Genomic DNA, 23,820 nt, shown 5'->3' on the forward strand with positions numbered 1-23,820 from the left:
TTCCTTACTTTAAAAAAATTATGTTTTCTCCTAAATTGTGGTAAAATATACATAACATAAAATTTATCATCTTAATCTTCTAAAAATGTACAGTTTAGTGGCATCATGTATTCACATTGTTATGCAACCATTATCATCATCCATCTCCAGAATGCTTTTCACCATGCCAAACTGAATCTCTTCATGGGTTGGCCCCTAAAGCTCCACACAAGTCAGAAACCAGACACGATCAAAATTCCCCTTGAAAATCTCAGAGGAAGGCACCATATTGGAGACCCCCATGTTATCTTCCAATGAGTCCAACACAACCATCTGTCTTCCATTGCTGAGTTAGACTATTGTGTATTTGAGTGGCAAATAAATTAATTGGCTTGCTATGAGGGCCATGTCGTATGAGAAATAAATATCATCAAACACCAGATACATGCTTGGTGCCTCAAGATGCTCACACCATAAAAGAAACAAGGGAACTGGGGCCAACTCTGGGAATGACAAATTTGGGTCTCTTGTCTCTGTCTCACTGAGGACACATACCTACCAGGAGGAGAACCTGTGGAATTTCTCACTAAAGTATTCTTTCTCCCAATGGCACACCACTGCATTGCAGCTGAACCTCAAATCCATTCAGACTTGGTGGGAGCAACTGTGCAGATTTTCCCTGATGGAAGAATGCACTCACAGTTGTGTTACCAGATGCAGTGCTGGGGCAAAGAACTAGGGCTCTTTGCATTCTACTGACAAGTACTTTTCATTGCAGACATGCCCCTCTCCTGCCTAGACTGTGGGCTCCCTGACAGCAGAGAAAACTTCTATCCCTCCTTTTCTATCCCTTCTTGTGTCTGGTAGAGAGCCTGGCACATAGAATAGTCAAGTAAGGAAAACTGTTTACTGACTTGGAAACATGCTCCTGCTGTATCATTAAGCACAAAAAGTAAACTGCAAAATAACACATAGAATACAATTCCATTCTATTTTTCTGTATATCTATTCAATGGGAAAAAGACAGGAAAGACAGACAGAAATTTAACTCTGGTTATCTTTGGGTGGTAAGTCTATGGTATATTTTTATTTTTTCTTTTTTTTTCCTTTTTCTTTTTTTTCTAAGAGTCTCACTCTGTTGCACAGTCTGGAGTGCAGTGGCGTGATCTGGGCTCACTGCAACCTCCGCCTCCCAGGCTCAAGCAATCCTCCCATCTCAGCCTCCTGAATAGCTGGGACTATAGGCATGTACCACTATGCCTGGCTAATTTTTGTATTTTTTGTAGAGACAGGGTTTCTACAAACTTGAACTCCTGAGTGTGTTAAAACTCTTGAGAATCAGATATTGGGAAACAGAATTTTCTTCTGTTACTGTGTTCAACAGATTTGGGGCTCAAAGTTTTTCTAGCTCACGGCCTCTGTCTCCTGAAGGTGGCTGTGACTCTGAGCTGAAGGAGGCTGTGACTCTGAGCTGAAGGAATCCATATGAAGTTCTTGGGCATGGTGTTTCTCAGGCTGGTCTTGAACTCCTGAGCTCAAGTGATCTGCTTGCTTTGGCTTCCCAAAGTCCTGAGATTACAGGCGTGAGCCACTGTGCCTGGCCAATTTTTTCTTTTTTCTATGTTGAAGCTTTATATTTCCTAAATTTTCTATGATGTCCTTTATTATTTTTAAAGGAAAACTGTCTCTAAAAATAAAGTGAATTTTCTATCCTTAAAGAAAATCTACATTTGGCCAGGCACAGTGGCTCATGCCTGTAATCCCAGCACTTTGGGAGGCCAAGGTGGGCAGATCATGAGGTCAGGAGAGCAAGACCATCCTGGCTAACACAGTGAAACCCTATCTCTACTAAAAATACAAAAAAATTAGCCAGGCGTGGTGGCACACGCCTGTAGTCACAGCTACTAGGGAGGCCAAAGCAGAAGAATTGCTTGAACCCGGGAGGCAGAGGTTGCAGTGAGCCAAGATTGCACCACTGCACTCCAGCCTGGGCGACAAATCAAGGCCCTGTCTCAAAGACAAAAAGAAAAACAAAAATCACGGCCTCTGTCTCCTGAAGGTGGCTGTGACTCTGAGCTGAAGGAATCCATATGAAGTTCTTGGGCATGGTGTGTTGAAATAAACAGGACCTTACACACATACCTTGATCCATGGGGCCCATTCTGGGTAACAGGCCTCTTTGCTTCTTTTTCTCATGGTAGATACAGGGTATGTGAGTAAAGACTGAGAAATTTGCCTTTTCTCTAAGTATAATGCATGGAACAGCCAGGCAACCATGAACTTTGGAATCAGACAGTCATGAGTTCAAGTTCTGGCCCTACCACTTACCAGCTATGTCTCAGTGTTGTTATCTATAAAATGGGAATAATTAGACCTACTTCATAGAGCTTTCTGCTGCTTCAGTGTGAAGTATGTGCACACCAGATTTCAGCTCAGATCATACAATGGCATTCATACCCTTTCTACTCAACCTGCCCAGTCTCTAGTTAGCATAAAAGCACTGACTGATGGGAGAGTACATCATTTGTTTAATCCATCTCCCCCAAGAGAATGACTTCCCTTAAATCCCTTTGATGAAGCACAGGTCTAAATACATTGACAGCAAGTCAATAAAGGGTGTTATATGTTGAACTGAGTCCCTCCCACCAAAAAAAGATACCTTATGTCTAAGCCCGAAACCCCATTGCCTGTGAATGTGACCTTATTTGGAAACAGGGTCTTTGCAGGTGTAATCAAATTAAGATGAGGTTGTTAGGATGGGCCCTTAGTCCAATATAGCTGGTGTCCTTATTGGAGGGGAAGATGTCCTTGTGGAAACACAGACACACAGGGAGATCACCAAGTGACAGTGGAGGCAGAGATGGGAGTGATGCAGCTGCAAGCCAACACCAAAGATTGACGGCTGCCACCAGAAGCCAGGAAGGGGCAAGGAAGGATTTCCCACAGGTTTCAGAGGGAGCATGGCCCTGCCAACGGCTTGATTTCAGACTTCTGGCCTCCAAGACGTGAGACTATAAATGTCTATTGTTTTAAGCCACTCAGTTTGTGGTACTTTGTTATGGCAGGCCTAGGAAATGAATACAAAGGGTAACTTTTTATTATACTACTACTACTAATCTAAAAACTTCTTTATAAACAAGAGTCCCCAATCTTACTTGGTAGTCAACCTCAGGGTCGCTTAGATTTCTCAGGAAAACTATTTCCTATGTCTGATCTCAATGGCTCCTTCTGTCTTTTTTTTTTTTTTTTAATAAGTGCAGAAAATTTCATGTCTTTGAAATTGTTCTTGATGGGTTTTGTTGTTGTTGTTGTTCTTTTTTTTAGATCTTTCTCTTCTGCACTTCTACTTTTTTTTTTTTTTCTTGAGATGGAGTCTCGCTCTGTCACCCAGGCTGGAGTGCAGAGGCATGATCTCAGTTCACTGCAACCTCCACCTCCTGGGTTCAAGCAATTCTTGTACCTCAGTCTCCCAAGTAGCTGGGATTACAGGTGCCTGCTGCCTCACCCAGCTAATTTTTATATTTTTAGTAGAGACAAGGTTTCACCTTGTTGCCCAAGCTGGTCTCAAACTTCTGACCTCAAGTGATCCTCCCACCTCGGCCTCCCAAAGTGCTGGGATTACAGGCATGAGCCACTGCGCCTGGTCTCGCCCTTCTACTTGGAATCCAATCCTTGTGGCTTTCTTGGCCTGGGTTCCTGACCCTCAAGCTACCACATGACCTCCCCTTCCATTCCCACTGATACACAATGTGGGCTCTCTATTTCTAGTGGAACCAGGAGAGGGGAGAACCATATTCCAGATCCTCCCTTTTATTAAGGAAAAACCAAGAAGTGAATGTTTTTTCCGGATTTCTGTCCTGTCTAGACTCAGAGCATCTTTTTTTTTTTTTTTTTCTGTGGTCCACACAGGACAAGAAAAGCCAGTTTCAGCTACAGGTAGAACTGAATCTGTTCAGCCACCTTAACTGGCTGAGAACCACCAAAGATTCTTCTGGTACATTTAGGATTCCCCACTCCCTAGACCCAGGAGAGGAGGACAGGGGATGGAGGCAGAGTTTGGTAGGGCCAGAGGCAGTCCCCAGCCCCGCACCAGCACCTCCTGCCCCACAAGCCTCCTGATAGCATGGACATGCTGGCTAGCAGCTATGACACCTGAAGAGGAATTCTTGTTGATCCAGCCTTTGTGCAACATCTGTAGCGCAGTCCCAGAGAATGGTTGAAGGAGGAGTCAGGTACAATCAATTGCAAAAACTGCACACTGGCACAACTCGAGGAGTCGCTATTCCCATGGACCATGATGGAATGGCGCCCTCTGGAGTGATGCACTGTGGGAGCCCTGTGTACAACAGAACCTGCTGCACTTCCCAGGCCTATCAGGAGTCAGCCCTGGCTTTCGTCATGTGCCTTGTCCCTCAGCTAGCTTCAGGGTGGCAGACAGCATGTGGCTCTTCTTGCATTCCTGAGGCCCCTTTCTGCTCCAGGATGGTAAGACTATCTTAAGAGCATAAGTAGGCAGAAAAGCAGCTGAGAAACTTGTTTGGGCAAGAGGAGGCAGTCATGATCATCCAAAAATTCAGGTTCAGAGATACCAGGAATGGGTCTGGGAATATTCACGATTTACAGCAGTTACTCTTTTGAGAGCCCTTGCTCTGTGGGAGGTACTGTGGTTTAGCTATATTATCTCATTTTACCCTCCCAACAAATTTATCGGGAGGGAGTCATTATACCCAATTCACAGATGAGGAAAACGAGGCACAGCAAGACTAATCAACTCTGTCAAGGTCACACTGCTAATGAGGTGGCTGCTGATGAAGTCACTTTGGTTAGCTTGGAGCCCTTCTATCCCATCCACTCCTGGAAGACAATGGCTGAATGGATTCTTTTGTGAATCTAAGCACTAGATGTCATCAGGAAGGGAACTGGGAATAAACATGTAGGTACCAATGTGCCAGAGTCACCATCACAACTGAGGAAAGACCAGAGGGAGCTGGAGGGTCAGGGCAGGCCCCCAGGGCATGGAGCTGGAGAAGACAGAAGCAGATGAGTCTGGAGGTGAGGTGACAGATATTCAGTGTGGACCCCAATGACTGAGAAGAGGTGCTCAGTGAGATCTACAAAGTCATGAAGCCTGAGTAACCAGGGAGACCACATCTTATTCTCCATCCTAGCCCCAGTGCCTGACCTGCTTCCTACTGTGGCACAGAGGTGCTAGGACCCTGCGGCTCAAAAGATGTAAAGGAAATGAGGTGAAAGATGGCCCTGGCACATGCTGGGTAGCCCAGTAGTGATAAGACCCCAAAGGTGGTAGCACCTAAAAATATACATTTATTCCTAAAAGCAGCTCCTCCCTGACTATGTTTGAGTCATCATGAACTACTGAGAGAAGCTGCGGAGATGTGGGGTTGGCATATGGAAGTGGCCATCCCTCTCCTCAGTTGGGTCACTGGTGGCAGAACATGAGCTGGCCCAGGTGGTGGCCATTCTGACTGTGCAGAGTCTCTGACCCATGGCCAGAGTAAAGACATATTCTTTTCTGAGTCCCAGATTTCCTGTCTATGACAAGAGCAGAGTGCAACATATCAGTGGCTTTCAAAAGACAGAAAACTGGAGATGTTCTAATAGAATCTGGCTGTGCCCTTTTTGACCCACCTCTCTAGCCCCCATGGGGTATCATGGACTGACCCCCGCAGACTCTGAAGCATGATTTGAAAAGCTCTGAAGTTATTTGTCCAGCCAACAAACTTTTCCTGAGCACCTACTGTGTGCCAAGCATTTCCTAGGTGCTGGAGACACAGAGTGACCAAGACAGATGGGGCTCATGTCCCATGCAGCTTTTGCTGCATGGAGATTTCCAAGGTCCATCAGCATATTAAGAAGGGACCCAAAATTAACTAGGGTTAATTTTGTTCAACATTGACTTTCTCTGAGGGATGAGATCCTTTTCACCTACAAAGCCTGTTGCTGGCCTTGGAAGGTGTGTTCTATAGAAACTACCTTGGAGAAGCAAGGGAAGAAGGGCCCCTGTCTCAGGCAGGGAAGTGGAGACAGGAGAAGCTGGTCATGACCTTCTCACTCCCCTTGGTGGTAAAATGAGTGGACTGACCAGCCAGAATTTCTAGATAATGAGAAGTTAAAGAAAAATGCAAGGGATGGGAGTGGGGGTGTTTGTTTTCCTTAAATTGGATGGGCAAAAAAAAAAAAAAAAAAAAGCTTCCCAAGAGGAGGTGACATTTGAACTTGCATGACCAGAATGAACCAGCCACACAAAGCTCTGTGGGAAGAGCACCTGGGCAGGGGGACCGAGAGGGCAAAAGTCTTGAAGGAAGTGGGAGGCCAGGGGCTGCAGGGCAGTGGGGTACGGGAGAGTGATGTGAGGAGGAGGGGATACCAGCCAGCTTGGGGGCCTGTGGGCCAAGGCTAGGGATTGGGCTTGATTTTAAGTGAGACAGGACCATTTCTAAGGTCTTCTAAATGCCTCTGCAATCCCCAGGGGGCTGAGAAGAAATATGCAAAAAACCTTGACCAATTGCTGTGTGCATCTAAGGGCGAGTCATTCCACACAGTACTTGCAGTGACTTAGGAGGGGGTGGGAGTCCTGTTTTCCAACCACTGAAGCATCAGAGCCTCATCTGGTGTATATAAGGCTTGCTGACCCTGCTGTGTGCAAACCCAGGAGTCCCTGGGTCACTGAGAAGGCAGATCCAGAGAGGAGGGGAGATGGGGAGGGCCTAGATGGGGGCTGCAGGAGGCCCAGGTGCTAATCCCAGTGCCAGGCTCCTCCTTCGCTAATGAAGCCATCCCCACTCCTAACCCTCCTCCCGCTCAGGAGTGGGTGTGAAGGCAATCTAAGCAATCAGGTCTCCCACACCAGGTGACCCTCTGTCAAAACATTAACAAGTCATAACAGAGACCCACATGGGTTGCGTTTAGGAAACAAGTGGGAATCTCAGAACAAGGCTGCTTTAGAGGGAATAGATAGCCTGGGGATGGGGGAGAACAAAGCACCTGGCTGGGTCACATTAGTCTGGGGTGGGGGTGATGCCCATGGATGGGGCAGTGAAGTTAGGCGACAGAGACAAGCATGCAAGCAGGGCACCTCTTTACCCAGCTCCAGGGGCTGCTGTTCACCCCCATTGGTGCTAGTCCAAGTCTTCCAGGGGACTGGCACCCACTGGAGTCACCCAACAGGCCAGGGAACAACAGAGGGTTAGGCCCTCAGCTCACATAGGGGAGGCAGGTGGCCAGGTTTGGATAGAGAACAAGTGGAGAGGCAGGAATCCACTGAGGGGTCAGAGCCCCACCCCACCCCACAGTGAACTCCACTGAATGCTCCACCTCATTGTTTTCTTCTAATCCAGAGAAAAAGGAAGAAAATGAGTACCCAGCATGGCCAGCCTTTAGAGGGAAGGCTACAGATGTGAGATGTGGGGCTTGGAGATTGCTTGCTGGGTCAGTGACTTCATTTGAGATTTAGGATTTTAAGCCCTACCTGGTGGGGTCTCCCCTTGCCCCTTGGCCTGGGTGCAGCTGCTGTATTCCTGCTGCAGGCTCAACCTGGGCCAGTGCCTAGATTAGCATCTTTTTAGGCTCAAGTCCCTCCATCTGCTGTAGGAAAAAAAAGCTTCATGGTCAAATTCAGTTTGAAAAACTTGGTGATTTCCAAGGTCCGTCAGCATATTGAGAAGCCCTGCAGGGAAGAGACCCACAATTAACTAGGGTTAATTTTGTTCACCCTTGACTTTCTCTGAGGGATGAGATCCTTTTCACCTACAAAGCCTGTTGCTGGCCTTGGAAGGCGTGTTCTGTAGAAACCACCTTGCAGAACCAAGGGAGGAAGGGCCCCTGTCTCAGGCAGGGAAGTGGAGACAGGAGAAGCTGGCCATGACCTTCTCACTCCCCTAAAGGACAAACTGGGGGCAGTGGCTGCAGTTCTGCCCTTGGGGAAGGGAGAGAGCAAGTGGCCCAAGAGCCAGGGCTAGAGAGAAGAGCTTAGAACCCAATACACTCTGAGGAACTGTTTTGGGCTTTGAACTAGGAGCTGACAAACTAGACCACAATGGAATCACCTGGGGCAATTTTGAAACCCACAGATTCCCCACCCCCAAGCCCCCATCTCACTGAAGCAGAATCTCTTGGAGCACATTAGGGCTTCAGCCACCTGTATTTTTGAAAAGCTCCTCAGATGCAGCTAATTTTAGGGACTGAAGGCTAACTCTAATGACACCACCAGGCCTCCTTTTCAGTGTCTTGTGACGTTGAAAAACATTTACTACATTCCTGCCTGAGTCATCCTAGAATCCAGGCTTCCCCTGAGCCATCTGGATATGCAGGTCAAAGTGAGATGGCCTGGAGGGGAGACAGGGAGCATCTGCTTGGGGAGGGAAGGAGTGAGGGGAGGGTCAGGCCAAGGGTCCAGACTTTGCTGGGAAAAATCCCCTACACAGGGCCCGAGGTGGCGGCTGAGGCGAGGAGGCCAGGTTTTCTGAGGGAGATGGGAGGCTGAGCTCTGACTTGCCTTACACATTTCTCTTCTAGAGGTTCTTTTTTTTTTTCCCCCAAATCAGCCCTGGAAACAGCGAGGACATGGAGGGACAGAGCTAGAAGGTGTCCCAAGGGTGGACAATGGGTAACCCAAGGACCAAATCTGTTTAGAGTTGGGTTCCGATTGGATGTCACAGCGTTGCTGTGATCTGACGCTTCCCTTTACTGGCTGGAATGGGACTTGCGTGGTGTGAAGGGAGGAGCCTCAGAAGCCTGGGTGCAAGAGCAGCCTGTGAACCCCCATCCAAGTGCCCTCCTCTCTCTGGGACTCAGCCTCCCCCTCTGCATAATGAAGAAGATGGTGTGGTGACCCATAAATCCCTTTCTGCTCCAGTGTTTTATGACTCTGTAAAATAGAAGCTCAGGAAAGCTTGACAGTTTACCCAAATCCACCCCTTTGGCTAGTGGCTTTTAGTTAGGCCTTACTTTATCATGACTTCCACTCCATTTTACAGATAGGAAAGTGGAGGTATTCAATGACATGTCTGCATTGAGATAAATCTCTAGGGTCCTGATCCTCACTTGGTCCTCTTTTCAGTAGCTGGGCTCACCTCAGCTCTGGAGAACCCCACCCCTCTACCTCCCACTCCCCATGGGGATGCCCCTTTGGGGCTGTCACAGTGCAGCTGCTGTATCTGCAGTGCTCTCTGGAGGATGCAGCTGCCTTGTGCTGCAACCTGATGCAGCACATTCTGGGAACCAGAGGTCTCTGCATCTTGCAAAGGATGGAGGAGTGACAAAGTGAAGGATTGCCCATCTGGGTATTGTTGGTGCTCTCTGTCAAGAACTGAAAGGAATTTATAGTACTATGGTTCATTCAACTAGTCTGTTGTATGTACCTGGCTCTGGGTTAGGGACAGGGCACATCAGACACCAAAGGTGCCTGCATTGGCTTCAAGGCACCCCCACAAGCCTCCTTCACAGATAGGAGGTCCTCACTGGATCTTGGCTCATGAGGGCAGGCTTAGCATCTCCGTGTTATAAATAAAGAACCTGAGGCTGAGAGGTGAAGCAGTTTCCCCTTGGTCATATGGCCATCAGTGCCCTGTCCACGTGACTCCAAGTGCAGTGCTCCTCCCACCACACACACTGGAGGGAGATGCTCACACCACCCACTGCCCCTCCCCCAAGCAGAGGGAATACTATGGCAACCCTGCCCCAAACAGCAACCTTCTTTGGCTTCCTGATCACACGTGTGGATGCTGTAATTTTCCATAGTGGGGACTTTAAAAGCCTCAAATATACTAATAACAGTTGCCATTTTATTGTATGTCTAATTTGTGCCAGGTCCTTTATTTGCTTTCAAACCTTCACAACAGTACCATGAGTCCATCTCATGGAAACAGAAACGCAGTGAGGCTCAGAGAGGATAACTGACTTACCCAAGGGGATACAGCTAGGATTTCAACCTCAGTCTGGGCCACCAAAGCCCACATTTTTTCTAATTTACCATGGGGGCTCGGACTTTTCTTTTCCTTTTCATTTATTGTCTCCTCTGCACTGCCTACCTAACTCTCCTTCTTGTCCTATCCCCTCTTTTCCAGTTGCCATGCACAGTTGGGCATGGCCTGGCCCATGAACTACATGAAGGTCTGCAGCAGGGTGTCTCATCCTTGGGACTATTGACATTTTGGGCCAGATAATTCTCTATTGTGCATGTATGTGGGCGGGGGCTGTGCTGTACACTGTAAGATGTTTCACAGCACCCCTGGCTCTATCCATGAGACGCTAGCAGCAAGCACCTCACTCTCCAGTGGTGACAACAAAAAATGTCTCCAGACATGGCCAAATGTTCCCTGGGGAAGGGGGGCAAAATAGCCCCCAGGTGACAGCCACTGCTGTATAGAAATGAGGGGTCAGGTTCAGGTTGGTTACAGTCTGTCTTCCCCATTAGACTGTAAGTAGGTGGAGGGCAGGAAGAGTGAGTTGATTTATTCACTGCTGTGTTATCCATGCCTAGCACAGTGCCTGGCATGTAGCAAGTGCTGCTGAAAGAAGAATGAATGAATGAATGATCTCTGGGAACATGACATATTCTGTGATGAGAGCCTGAAGGTCTAGATCCCTGTCCAGATTCTTACCAACCTGCTCTGGGGCAGCAGCCTGGGGCATATCCTTCCCCTCTTTGGGCCTGGGTCCCTTTTGCAATCTCTTAAATGAGGACCATCACAGGCCTGGAAGGCCCTGGGCATCTGTGATGTGGGGACTGCCAGAGACCAGGGAGCTGAGGGAGGCTGTCTCCCAGGTCAGGCATTGCAGATCTGCCATGTCCTGTGTTTCTTCTTCTTACCCTCACCCCTCAAGTCAAATCAATTACAGAGAGACAGGCACCCCCACCCCCACATACATCAAAATAATGACCTACACAGAAGAGGTGGCTCCTTTTTTGAGTGTGTACCTTAAAAGGAAAAACATGTAACCTCAAAGGTAACCAAATATCCAAATCGTGATGCCCAGCATCACACACCCCAAATCTACCTATTCATGAGTTTAACAAAAAGCTTCTTTAGGATACACTGTAAGGCCATTGAGAGGGAGAGAAGTCACCTCTCACAGGCCTAGCCAGCCCACAGGGCCCGCCCTCCCAGTGTGCATGCACACACACACACACACACACACACACACACACACACACACACACTCCACCACTTACAAGGAGGCTCTGAGTTTTTAAAAGTAAACTCCACCGTTTCCGTTCTTGCCCTGGATTCAACTTTTGAAAAAAGAAACCGTTTTACCGTTTTCCCTACAAATTCCCCCTCTCTGGTCCTCCTCTCGCCTGCACTCCTGCTCCTTCTCCAGCCCTCCCCTTGTTCTGCCGGCCTCCCGGTGGCCCTTCTTCAACTGTGCCCAGGGGCCCAGACTCCCTCGCAGGGATGGCTGTGTCCTGTTGGATCTGGGGGAAGGGGAGCAGCCACTCCCAAAGTAGCTGTCACAGAAACAGGCCCTTCATCCTATTGAAGGGGCTTCCTTTAAATTATCAGGGCGGCAGCGTAGCTACCATCAGGACATGAAGCATGGCCACGAGGCCAGGCCGTGACAGCAGGAGAGGAAGGCTCCTGTTCCCGAGATCTGCTCCCGGTCCCCTTTCCCAGGGCAGCTGCTGGCCTGTCCCCTCCCCTGCTCTACTTATAAGCAGACCTGTCCTCCATGCCCTGCTTCCTGTCTGACTCTGGGTCCTCTTCCTTGAACTTGTGTTTCCCCAACTCCAGCTTCCACCTCAGCTGCCTTGACTCCCCAACACTTGGTGCAGTGGCAGCAAGGGTGCCCCAGCACCTGCCACCTAGGGCCACAATGCTGGAATTTCTGAGACAGAAACATCATTGGGACCAATAGAGTAAAAAAAAAAAAAAAATAAAAATATATGCAAATATCAACTTTGTATATATTTGCATATATGCATTTATATTATAAACACACATACCCTTACAGAGGGCTTCAAAATATATAACAGAAACAAAAGTTTCCAGAAACAATACTTACCTTTGCTACATAGGAGGCACTATGAGATTATCTAGTATTTCCTATTTTATTAAGAACCCCGCTAAATTGATTTCACAACCTGCAGTTGGACAAATCTGGTGCTAGACATCCCTGCAGACAGACTCAAAGTGGGACTCTAGGCAGGGTCTCATGGGCTTCCTTTGGCTCAGCTGAGGTCCTCCTAAGGGCCCAATAAGAAGGGCCTTGGGAGGAACCCAGTTCTAGAAGGCATCGTTAAGAAGAAATTCACTGGCCGGGCATGGTGGCTCACGCCTGTAATCCCAGCATTTTGGGAGGCTGAGGCAGGCGATCACCTGAGGTCAGAAGCTTGAGACCAGCCTGGCCAACATGGTGAAATCCTGTCTCTACTAAAAATACAAAAATTAGCCAGGCATGGTGGTGCACACATAACCCCAGCTACTCGGGAGGCTGAGGCACAAGAATCACTTGAACCTGGGAGGTGGAGGTTGCAGTGAGCCGAGATTGGGCCACTGCACTCTAGCCTGGATGACAGAGTGAGACTCCCATCTCAAAAAAAAAAAAAAAATCACAGCAAAAAGTTAGGACACACAGTCTCTTACCAAGAGAAAATATTTGAAATTTTTGCTATCCATAACTTGGGGTTTGTGACCCACAAGGGGGCTTAGGAGCTGTTAGAGGAGAGGAATCAAAGTTTGTGGTGCTTGCTGAGAGCTGGACAAGGCACCCACTTTATGTCTTTAAATCTTCACAAAAATCTCTTATTGGAGGATTTTCTCCCCTTTTTAGAGAAGAGGAAATGAAGCCTCTGGGAGGCTCAGTACCCTTATCAAAGCCATGTAGCCAGTGAGTGGCTGAGCTGGAATTTGAATCCCAGTCTTCCTTGCATGCAGGCTGTCCACACTCCTGGCTCTTGCTCACTGTCTCAGGAGGTGAGCTCTCTCTTGGAGCTCCCTCTCTAATTGGGGAGAGGGCATAAGAGGAGGAGAATGCTCTGCCTCGGCATGCAGGGGTGAGTGGCTGCCTGGGGTTGGGTGTGTGTGTGTGAGAGAGATGGGGAACAGGGGCAAGAGGTGTGCCTGGGTGTGAGGAGGGCTTCCAAACATTAAACAAAATATTCCCATTTAAGTATGATTTTCAGTGAATATTCTCGAAAAAGAAAAGCATTCATTTACTACTAGAATTAAGAATGATAATAGTAATATTAATAATATCAAACAGTTACTGAGTACTTGCCCAGTGCCAGGCACTACGCTAAGCCCTTTGCTTGGGTCATCTCATATCTGCTGTTTATTGAGTACCCGCTGTGGGCCAGCATTGAGCACAGGGCCTGGCATCTAGGTGGCACGCAGCAGATATTGGAGAATGAATGAAAATACCAGGCACAGCACTAGAAACTACACATAAGTATTTCTAAATTAAACACAGCCCAAGGTAACCTGTGGAATTCCAGCATCTCTCTAAGAGATATTTTCTTCCTTTGGACTATTCCTTCTTCTGAAACTTTTTAAACTGGGGAGATCTACTGTTCTGCAATCTTTCTTTCAGTTAGAACCTCCCCTCCCCACTGCCGCTCAATGCTTCCTCCCCCAACAAGCTTCAGGGTTTTCTTCCCCATTGCCTTTCCATTTCCTGCAGTTTCTCCCTGGAGCCTGTGATTGACATGCCAACACTCCTACACCGTATCTTCATAGTGCCTCCAAACCCACCTTGCCCAGGGTGCATGAGCAACCTGATTGCTCCTTGTCCATGGCAACCCAGGACAAGAAAGAGACAGAAGGATTAGAACCCAAGACTTCTGGACTCCTAAATCAGGACGAGCGACCGACTATGGCCTCAGAAAACCTGGATTCTAGTTCTGCCGTTGCCCGTAAGTCACAGTTCAACCTTCAGAAATCCATTGCACCTTTCTGGGTCCACTTGCCCTCATCTTCAGACGAGGTGGGTGAATTTTCAAGGTCCAGAGTCCCCTCTAAACTGTCAGACACCCACACACTGCAGCACCCAGGACCCCAAAACACCATGCTAACCCAATTCAGCTTTGTATTTTCCTCCTGGCAGCCACCCCCACAGAACTGGAATTTACACATCAGTCAACATGCTGGAACTCCAGCTTCTTCATGGTGAAACCCTAGTAGGATCCGGTCAGAACCCAGCTCATGACTGAAAGGAGGATAATGATGGAAAAGTTTGGGTTGGATCCTGTCTCACAACCAGAGACAAGCCCCCACCCCCGCAGCTCGCTCTGCCTAGAGTGTGGTTCAGTTGACATACTGACAGCCTCCAACCCAGCCCCAGGGTTGGAAAGGGCTCCTACTCCACCAGCATTGGCTTCGTTTGAAGAGGAACCCACAGACGGAAAAACCGCTCGTGGTCGTGTGTCCTCAACTCCCCTCCCCTTTCTTCCTTGAGAAATGCCCCTTCTTGGTTGGACACCCATGTGTTCAGGGCACTGCTCTGCTCTCCCTGCTGGCAGTTCAGTAGCTCTGTCCCAGGTTCTGCCACTCTCCCCTGGGCAGACTCTTCAGGCACTCTGGTCCCTGGAGTAAGCCAAGTGGCATCGACTATCTAGCCTCGGCTTAGGACCCGCTGTGTCCCTGGCATACTGTCCATATGATTTCATTTATTCTTCCAGACCCCGTGAAGGCCTTTTCCTTCTCAGCTGACAGAGGGCAGGCCAAGGCTCAGGAAGGTGAAGCACATCTTCCAGCTCAAAAGTAGCACCTTGGGGATTTGAACCCACATTCCCTTGACTCTGAAGCTGCTACTCTGTCAACCATGGGTCTTTCCAGACCCTAAGATTTAAAATCACATGGGGGTTTGGAGTAAAGGCTCCCTTGTTCCTTCATCCTGGCGGACTAAGAGACAAGTGCCCCTCCTCACGTGTTCCTTTGCCCCATTCACTGAGTCTGCAACAGCCAAAAAGTTTGGTCAACTCCACCGCGGACGCAGCCGGTGGATGTCCGGCGCCCCCGGCACGTATAGCTCCAGGGCGGAGACCAAGGCAGTGCAGCCCCTAGCCCGGGGCGTGCAGCCTCAGCCCCATTCCTGGCTCACCGGGCGCCCTGGGAGAGCCTCGCTCTGGAGAGAAGGAGACAGTTACCTTGAAGAGTTGGACTCCCTTCTCCAAGAACTTCAGTCCCATAAACCTGGCGAGGCAGCTGGGGGCTCCTGGGGCCGGGAGGCCCGGGTCTCGCTGCGCAGCGAGGGAGACGCTCTGCGCGGGCGCTGCGCACCCCTCCTCCTGCCGGCGTCCTGTCCGCAGGTCTCCTCAGGCTGTGGCCGCAGCGGCAACTGCTGGGTTGCGGAGTCCTGGCTGACTGAGGGAATGGACACTGAAAGGTGCCCGGAGACCCTGGCACCCGCGTCAGATGCCGGCCGGCAAGGGTGCTGAGAGGCTGAGAGAGAGAGAGACCTTGAGCAGCGCTGCGCGCGTCCTCAGCTCTGCGAGCCCCCTCTGGAGCGGCGGGGAGGTAGGTGGGCGGGCAGGCGGGCATGGCGCGCTGTGACACATACATAGGGACGGGCGGGGGAGGGGAGGGCCCGCGAAGGGGTGGGGGGCGGGAGGGGGCGAGCGCAAAGGGAAACCCCACCCCCGGGGACCGAGGGGCGGCCGACAGGGGGAGGGGAAGGTAGAGGCGTCTGGAGCGCTCTGGACCCTGGCTCCGGACCGGCGCGCCAATGGGGAAGCCGCCCTGCGCTCAGGGCGCGAGAGGAGCGCTCCTCGCGGCGGCGCGGACCCGGCACCTCCGGGGCCGGCGGGAGGAAGGCGGCGCGAGAAGGGCTGGAGGGCCCGCGTCTGCATTGCGGTCGGCAGCTCCGCAGTCGGAGGGGCCCGGGAGGGCTGCACCCTCAGAGTATCCCCGAGTGCCCGGACTCTGAGGCCGCCGCGGCCGGACAGGGCTCCCGGGCGCCCGGCGGGGGTCTGCAGCTGAGGCTGGGCACGACGCGATCAAAGGAGGGTGCAGCCCCCTACTATCGGCCACGATTTGGAAAGACTGTCACCGAGGAGCTGGCTGAAAGTTTTTCCGGGGGTGGCGTACACCGGGATGGCAGGGGATGGTGGAGACGGGGAGGTAAGGCGGCAGCAGGGAGGCACACGGGGAGCTGTGAGCCTCTGGGTCTTCAAATTCCCCAGGAGAGACCAAGGACATCTCATATGGAGCAGAAATTCTCCAGTGTCTCTACAGTACTCTTTAATACTGTTTCCGGGAAAAGGAGTAAAAGAACGAGCAGCTTTTGAATCCCTCCTATGAGCCCATTGTGTAACATCTATTAACATTTCATTTAATTTTTCCAAAGAGCCCAACAAGGTAAATATGGCAACTTCCCACGTGCCCCTAACCAAAGATGTGGAAACTGAGGCTCAGAAAGTGGTGGAGTTCCCTCTTTTAGGTGGGTCTGAGTTCAAGTCCAAGGTCTTGTGCTCTCTGCTACACAGGCTGCTGGTTGAGCCACAGCACTTTCGGAGGACTCAAGCTGGCTGGTGACCTTCAGAGTTCTTGTGGAGGAAGCTGGTGGTGCTTCACACCAGGATGTGGTGGCCAGGGTCAGGATGGTGGTGGAAGCTTCCTGACCCTCTCATTGAGCAACAAGAGGAAGAAGGGGAATCTTTGGGGGGTTCTCAACTACAGAGATAATAGACCACACTTTAATCAGTTCCTTGATGAAAAGGAACTGAAGTGCCTCTGTTTCCCCAGGGCGACTCCACTGGAATTATGTGGTTATTTTACCGGCCATCTCTGCCTGGGGGCGGGACTGGCCCTGGCCCAGCACATGCTCTGTGAGCCCCCTGTTTTTCCCCTGTCCAGGGCAGTGAAGCCCCATCAGAGGGGGCATAGTGCCCACTCTACCCACCCACCTCTCAGAGCCATGGCTAAAGTGTTCCAGTGGTTGGCCATTCTTGATTTCACCTATTTTCCACCTGAGCCTATTGAGTCCGGTCTGTAAGTCTTGAAGCATTTAGGACACAGACAAAATGCTGGTGACCAAAGCCCCTTAGGGGGTGATAGTGGCTTCTCTCACAGATAAAGAAATGAGATGAGGCCAGGCGCAGTGGCTCACGCCTGTAATCCCAGCACTTTGGGAGGCTGAGGCGGGCGGATCACGAGGTCAGGAGATCGAGACCATCCTGGTTAACACGGTGAAACCCCGTCTCTACTAAAAAATACAAAAAAATTAGCCGGGCGTGGTGGCAGGCGCCTGTAGTCCCAGCTACTCGGGAGGCTGAGGCAGGAGAATGGCATGAACCCGAGGCGGAGCTTGCAGTGAGCTGAGATGGCGCCACTGCACTCCAGCCTGGGCGACAGAGTGAGACTCCGTCTCAAAAAAAAAAAAAAAAAAAAAAAATGAGATGAAATCTTAATAGTTACTGGCCTCAATGCCCGGATCAGGGAGAAATGACCCTCTGGGAAAAAAACAGTCCCTGAAATTCCAATGAGGTCATGGATTCTCATGCCTGTGTTTACCTGATGCCTTGTGGGAGAACAAATTGCTCTCATTTGTAAAATGGGGTCATGTCAACATTCATCCTAGGGCAGGTGGGATTAACGAAGAACAAGTCAAGGGCAAATATTAATTAGGTGATTTATCTTTGTATTGAAGAGAACAAATGTTTATTGATCATCTGGTTTTGTAATGAGTCTAAGAAACATATATTGGGCACCTATTATGTGTCAGATGCTGCTTGGTACAGCAGCCTCTCAGATGGATGCCATTCCCATTTACACACTAAGAAACCAAGACTCAGAGGCCACCAAGGCAGTGAACGGGATTGGAGTGCAGGCTGGTATGACTCCACACTCCCTACCCCTAAAAGATACAGAAAACCCAGGATGATGGCAACGCATTTGGACACTTTAAAGACAGTATTCAGAGAGTCAAAGGACATGTGTGTCAGAAGGCCCTTGGTGGCATACACAGGCTCCTCCTGTCCAACTCAGGAGCTCTGTTCCGGTGTAATATTTCTGAAGCTGATCATCCCTCTTCTGCTAGAATACTTTACAGTTGCCTAATGCCTTTTCCAGGCTGCCCGATGCAATTTGCTGTAACTGGCAATTTCTAACTTCTTGCTGCTCAGAGTATGTTCTATAGACTGGCAGTGTCTCCTGGGAGCTTATTCAAAATGCAGAATACCAAGTTCCCCAGACCTACTGACTCACAATCTGCATTGTAACAAGATCCCTCCCATGTTGTATATGCCTGCTGAAGTTTGAGAAGCACTGCGCTGACATCATTCAGCAGGTTCTACTCATTCAATCACAAATCACAGAATAAGAGAATCTCAGAGCTGGGAAGAGCTCTTGGAGAACTTTAAGGACAACCCTTCATAGAGTATGTCAGTCTTGTCCATGATGTTTCCCTCAAGTAGGACATCAGACTCTGCTTGGATGTGGCCATGAGTTTGACTCCCTTCTGAGGCCACATCCAATTTTTTCACATGGTTCTAGTATTTAGGCAGCTTGCAGCTTTCAGCTTTCATAGAAGCTCATGCCCAATACTATGAATTCAGCAGTGAACACGACAGGCCCATTCCCATCTCCCCCCATCCTGTCTCAGGACCTCCTGCCATGTGATAAACCTTTCTATGTTTGGAATCAGTGATCTCAAGTCTCTCCCTTCTCCCTCTTCTCCTTTTGTATTGGGGCATCCTCTCTCCTTCTATACTTCCTCATCTGTCTCCATCAGCAGACCTCTACCCTGATCCATTAATCTTCTTTAAGCAGGTCTGGACTTCCCGCGTCTCATATAAAGAGTGATTCTGAACTGAACGCACTCTCCCTGTTGGAGTGCTCAGTCCAGAGGAGAGCTCACCTCAACAACCTGGGTCCTATGCTTCTGGTAATGCAGCCAACATTTATGTGCTTTTATGACAGCCTCATCATGACTTATTTGGAGCCTGCAGCCACCTCAGACTTCCTTTCCACATGTGCCGCTGCCACCTAGCATCTCCTTTGGCTTATCCTGGTACAATGGGTTTTTCTAATCCAAGTGTGGGGCTGCATTTTTGCTTCTCTTAAACATTACACTAACTAATTCAGTTTACTACTTCAGATCATCTTGGATTCTGACTCTATTATTCTATGTGTTTGCCATTCCTCTTAGCAGCAGACATTCTACAAAGTTAACTAGTGTGCCACTTCTATGTTTTCACTCAGGCTGTTCATAAAAATATTGCCTGGGACGGAGATTAGGGCTGAGTTCTAGGGCAGAGCACTAGAGACAGCCCTCCTGGAATGAATGACATAATTCGATATTCCAGTTATAATGGCTGTGTAACAAATCACCCCAAAACTGAGTGTCTTAAAACAGTAGTTATTTAATATCTCTTATGGTTTCTATGGATCAGGAATTTGGGAGAAACTTCACCAGGCAGTTCTGGCCTGGACTAGCTCATGAAGCTGTAGTCAGATGTCAGCTACAGCTGCAGTCAGCTGAAGGCTTGACTGGGGCTTGAGGATCCATGGCCAAGGTGGGTCGCTCACGTGATTGGCGAATTGGTGCTGGTTGCTGGCCAGTGACCTCATTTCATCTCCATAGGGCCTCCCAATGGAGCTGCTTGAGTGTCCTCATGACATGGCAGCTGGCTTCCACCACAGTGAGTGACACAGTGAGTGTAGTGCTTCTGTGTCATAGCTTTGGAGGTCCCACACAGGGCCAGCCCTGAACTAGTATGGGAGGGTCATACAGGATGTGAATACCAGGGGATGGGGATCACTGGGGGCATCTTTGAGGCTGGCTTCTATACTCCATTAAACCAACTCATAGAGCATGGCCAGTCCCCCCATCCATCTGACTTATTACCATGGAGTACTTATTTCTGTCCCATACATGGGGACGCCATGAAGGTACCTTGCTAAGTCCCAATATAAGGTGCTTGCAGAATTCCTCTGAAGCAATCATTCCAAACTCTTTTTACAAGTGAGTGGCCCAATTCTGCGCTCTAGAGCAACACAGTCTGCCCCCATTTCAACAGGGGCAGCCTCCAGTTAGTGCAGGAGGGTTCTCACATCACTCTTCATGTTTCTCCTCACAGGGTCTTTGACTGTTTCCCAAGGGAGTGTTCTTCTGGAGTTTGCTTCTGGATTCCTCACTCTGTGCGAACCTTGTTTGTGGATGCCCCTCAAAAATGCAACGCCCGGCATTAGATGCACAAGCCCAGGTGTGGACTGATCAGAGGGGAGCCAGGACAACTCTTTTCTCTAACCATTTGGATATTCTGCTCCTACCGGTGTGGCCAAACATCGTTGAGTTTCAGAATTACATCTCACTGTTGCTTGATATTTAATCTTGCAGGCCATTAAAACTAAGACTGTTTCCATGCTGGCCCCCATGAAAGGGATTCCTGTGTATCTCAAGCAACAAAGAGAGTTGTGGAGCGAGGAGATTCCCTGTGTAATCAGGAGCGTTGGATGTGAATCCCAGATCTGGCATGGGAACCTTGGGTGAGTTTCTTAACCTCTCTGGATTTTGGTTTCACATCTGTAAAATGGAACTATCTCATGGAATTGTTGTGAGAATTAAAATAAGATATGGAATGTCAGCCCCTAGTAACTGATCTGGCTCAAGGTGCAAGGATGGTTAATTTTCTTCCTTCCCCTTAGCCCCTGCAATTTGGTGTGCCTGAGTAAGTACATTCTCTCCTGTGTACTGTTTTCTGTGTTTGTAAAAGAAGCTAAAAATACCCACCTCATAGGAGTGTGGCAATGATGAATACTATATGTAATATGTGTAGAGAATGTTGTGATCCTTTTTGGAAGCAAAGGGCCATAGAAACATGATATAGAAAAGCCTCTTATAGCAGAACTGGGCCAGGGAGTGGAGTCTAGTGAGAACTAGTGGAACACTTGAAAAGTGCTGTTTTATTACTTTAACACTGTACAAATGGCAAAGTAGGAGGGAAATGTTATAATAAAGAACATGGAGACAGTTAATGAAACACTCACAAGCCCCCACGGGTCTGTGTGGAATAATGATGTACTGTAACAGGAAAGTGCTGTGTCACCAAAGACATAGAAATTGAAGGGCGTATTTAAGGAAACTCTCTTAAAGCTTCGGTTTCGATTTTTTTTTTCTGAATTCATAGCAGATTCTTATTTTTAGTAAAACCCTGCCATCTATAAAAGAGGAAATTATGGCAAGCATTTTACTTATTACTCACTAGTGGTTTTTTTTATCATTGAGAGTACTCAGTGAGTGATGCTGAGTGGAATGTTATGTATCACCATCATCGTCAGCATCTGTCCCATCACCATCATCACCACCATCATCACCATCACCATCATCATCATCATCATCAACAACTTTTTCTAAGTAAGTCTGGAATAAGAAGAGAAGTAGGAGGATTTAGGCTTTGTACTTCCCGGCAGCCCCAGCCCCTGACGCTCATGCAATCCTGCTCACCTTCTCTCCCTGACCCCAAACCCTAAGGGGCTCCCACACTCCAGATCGTAGCTGGCTCTTCTCTATTCATTTCCTTATTCCAGCCATTAGAGTCTTTTCAGACTGGCTTCTCAACCTTTGTCGCATTGGGCTTGATATTTTTAGTTTCTTTCAGTGGTAAATATTAGATTATTCAGAAAAATTGTTGTCCCAGATTTCCACACATGATGGTATAGATACAGAATATACACTTATAAAATAAGAAAAAATGATATCTCATGAACATTTGCTAGAATTGAAATAGAAGAGGTACAGGCAGCAACCCCATAGCTTAAAAATGATCTGCTAAGACATGGGCACGACTTTCCCCACAAAACTTGGCACTCATTTGATATTACAGTGCGGGCGAATAGTCTTCCTGACATTTTAGTGGTTGTTATTGCTGTATTTTTTTGTTTTTTAGTGTGTATTCTTTTAAGGGGAGAAAATGAAGAATATGTAAGGAAAAAAATCAGTATCTAGCTGGGTTACCTTTTATTCTTAGGACATTTACTTGTTAGCATTACAGTCTTAAAATAGTCATCTACCAAATACATTACCAACAGGCGTTTCCAAAATGCTGAGAGTACTCTATCTGGTCTCAAATTCTCAAGTTCAGAAAAATGGAATGCCAGTTCCTCCACGGGCTGACACAGCCTCATCATGATGGCCATATTTATTTACTTATTTATTGTAGTAAAATATACATAACATAAAATTCATCATTTAAACCATTTTAAGAGTACAGTTCGGTGCCATTAAGTACATTCACATTGTTGTATAATCATCACTATTATCCATCTTCAAAACTTTTTTCATCTTCCACAATGAAAACTATGTACCCATTTAATAATAATTCCTAATTACCCCTACCCTCTGCCTGTAGCCACCACCATTCTACTTTGTCTCTATGAATTTAACTACCGTCAGTACCTTATGTAAGTGGATTCGCACCAAATTTGTCTTTTCGCGACTGGCTTATTCACTTAGCATCATGTCTTCCAGGTTCAGTCATATTGCAGCATATGTCAGGATTTTCTTCCTTTTAGGGTAACACTTATTGAGCTCTTACTACATACCAGGCCTTGTGCTATGCGCTTCAACAGACTTCACAATCACCCTATGAGGTAGGGACTCTCACTAACTCCATTTCACAGATGAAGAAACTGAAGACAGGAATGTTTAGAAAGCTGCCTGATAAATGGTTTAGCTCTGCGTCCCCACCCAAAACTCACGTTGAATTGTAATTCCCAATGGTGGGGGAGGGACCTGGTGGAAGGTGATTGGATCATGGGGATGGATTTCCCCCTTGGTGTTCTCGTGATAGCAAGTGAGTTCTCACAAGATCTGATGGTTTAAAAGCGTGCAGCACCTCCCCCTGCAAGCTGTCTCTCCTGCCCTGCAGTGGTAAGCTGTGCTTGCTTCCCCTTCGCCTTCCACTATGACTGTAAGTTTCCTGAGGCCTTCCCAGTCATGCTACCTGTACAGCCTGCAGAACCGTGAGTGAATTAAACCTCTTTTCTTCATAAGTTACCCAATCTCAGGTAGTTCTTTACAGCAGTGTGAAAACAGACTAATACAGTGCTCTACTAGTTAGCAATGGTCGCTAACTAGTAGAAGCAGGGATCTAACCCAGGCCACCTGGTTCCAGAGCCTTCCTACTTTAAAACTTTTAGGCCAGGTGCAGTGGCTCAGGCCTATAATCCCAGCACTTTGGGAGGCAGAGGCGAGTGGATCACCTGAGGTCAGGAGTTAAAGACAAGCCTGACCAACATGGAGAACCCTCGTCTCTACTAAAAATACAAAATTAGCCAGGCATGGTGCCGCATGCCTGTAATCCCAGCTACTCAGGAGGCTGGGGTGGGAGAATCGCTTGAGCCTGGTGGGGCAGAAGTTGCGGTGAGCCAAGATTGTGCCATTGCACTCCAGCCTGGGCAACAAGAGCAACACTCCATCTCAAAATAACAACCATTTACTGAGTACTTACTACATACCAGGGACTAAGCTAGGCACTGTGCCAACATATTCCCCTCCCTCTCTTCCTTTCTTTTATAATATGTAATATATATATAAAGTGCATCTGAAGTGTATAACTCAGTGAACAACATTGTAGTCACACCCAGGTCAATATGAAGAACCTTTCTAGCTCCTTTGAAGATCCCCCTACCCCAGGGCGACCACTATTCTGACCTGACTGATAGATCAATTTTGTCTGTTTTTGAACTTGATTGGATGTTATTTTCCCGGGTGTACTTCTTTGGGTCTGGCTTTCACTCAAACTGGAGGTTGTAAGTCCCATTCATAGGGCAGCGCTAACTACCCAGCTCCCACTGAATGTTGGCACCAGGAACTCAGGCTCACTCTTGCTACATCATGTTGTTTCTGCAGTAGCAGTAGTTATTATTTTTTCTTTGGGAA

General features: G+C 48.3%; 1 protein-coding gene across 1 annotated transcript in view; it reads right to left on the bottom strand.

The window, feature by feature from the left end:
- The window catches only part of ACAN (aggrecan), a 69,724-nt gene extending 54,590 nt beyond the window's left edge, over positions 1 to 15,134 (bottom strand). The window contains exon 1 of the mRNA XM_058427510.1: positions 15,086 to 15,134. The gene's annotated coding sequence lies outside the window, so the exon portion shown is untranslated. The remainder of the gene's footprint in view (positions 1 to 15,085) is intronic.
- Between the last annotated feature and the right edge of the window lie 8,686 nt (positions 15,135 to 23,820).

The sequence above is a fragment of the Hylobates moloch genome, unplaced genomic scaffold (genome assembly GCF_009828535.3).
Source record: "Hylobates moloch isolate HMO894 unplaced genomic scaffold, HMol_V3 SCAFFOLD_14, whole genome shotgun sequence".
Taxonomy (NCBI): Eukaryota; Metazoa; Chordata; class Mammalia; order Primates; family Hylobatidae; genus Hylobates; species Hylobates moloch.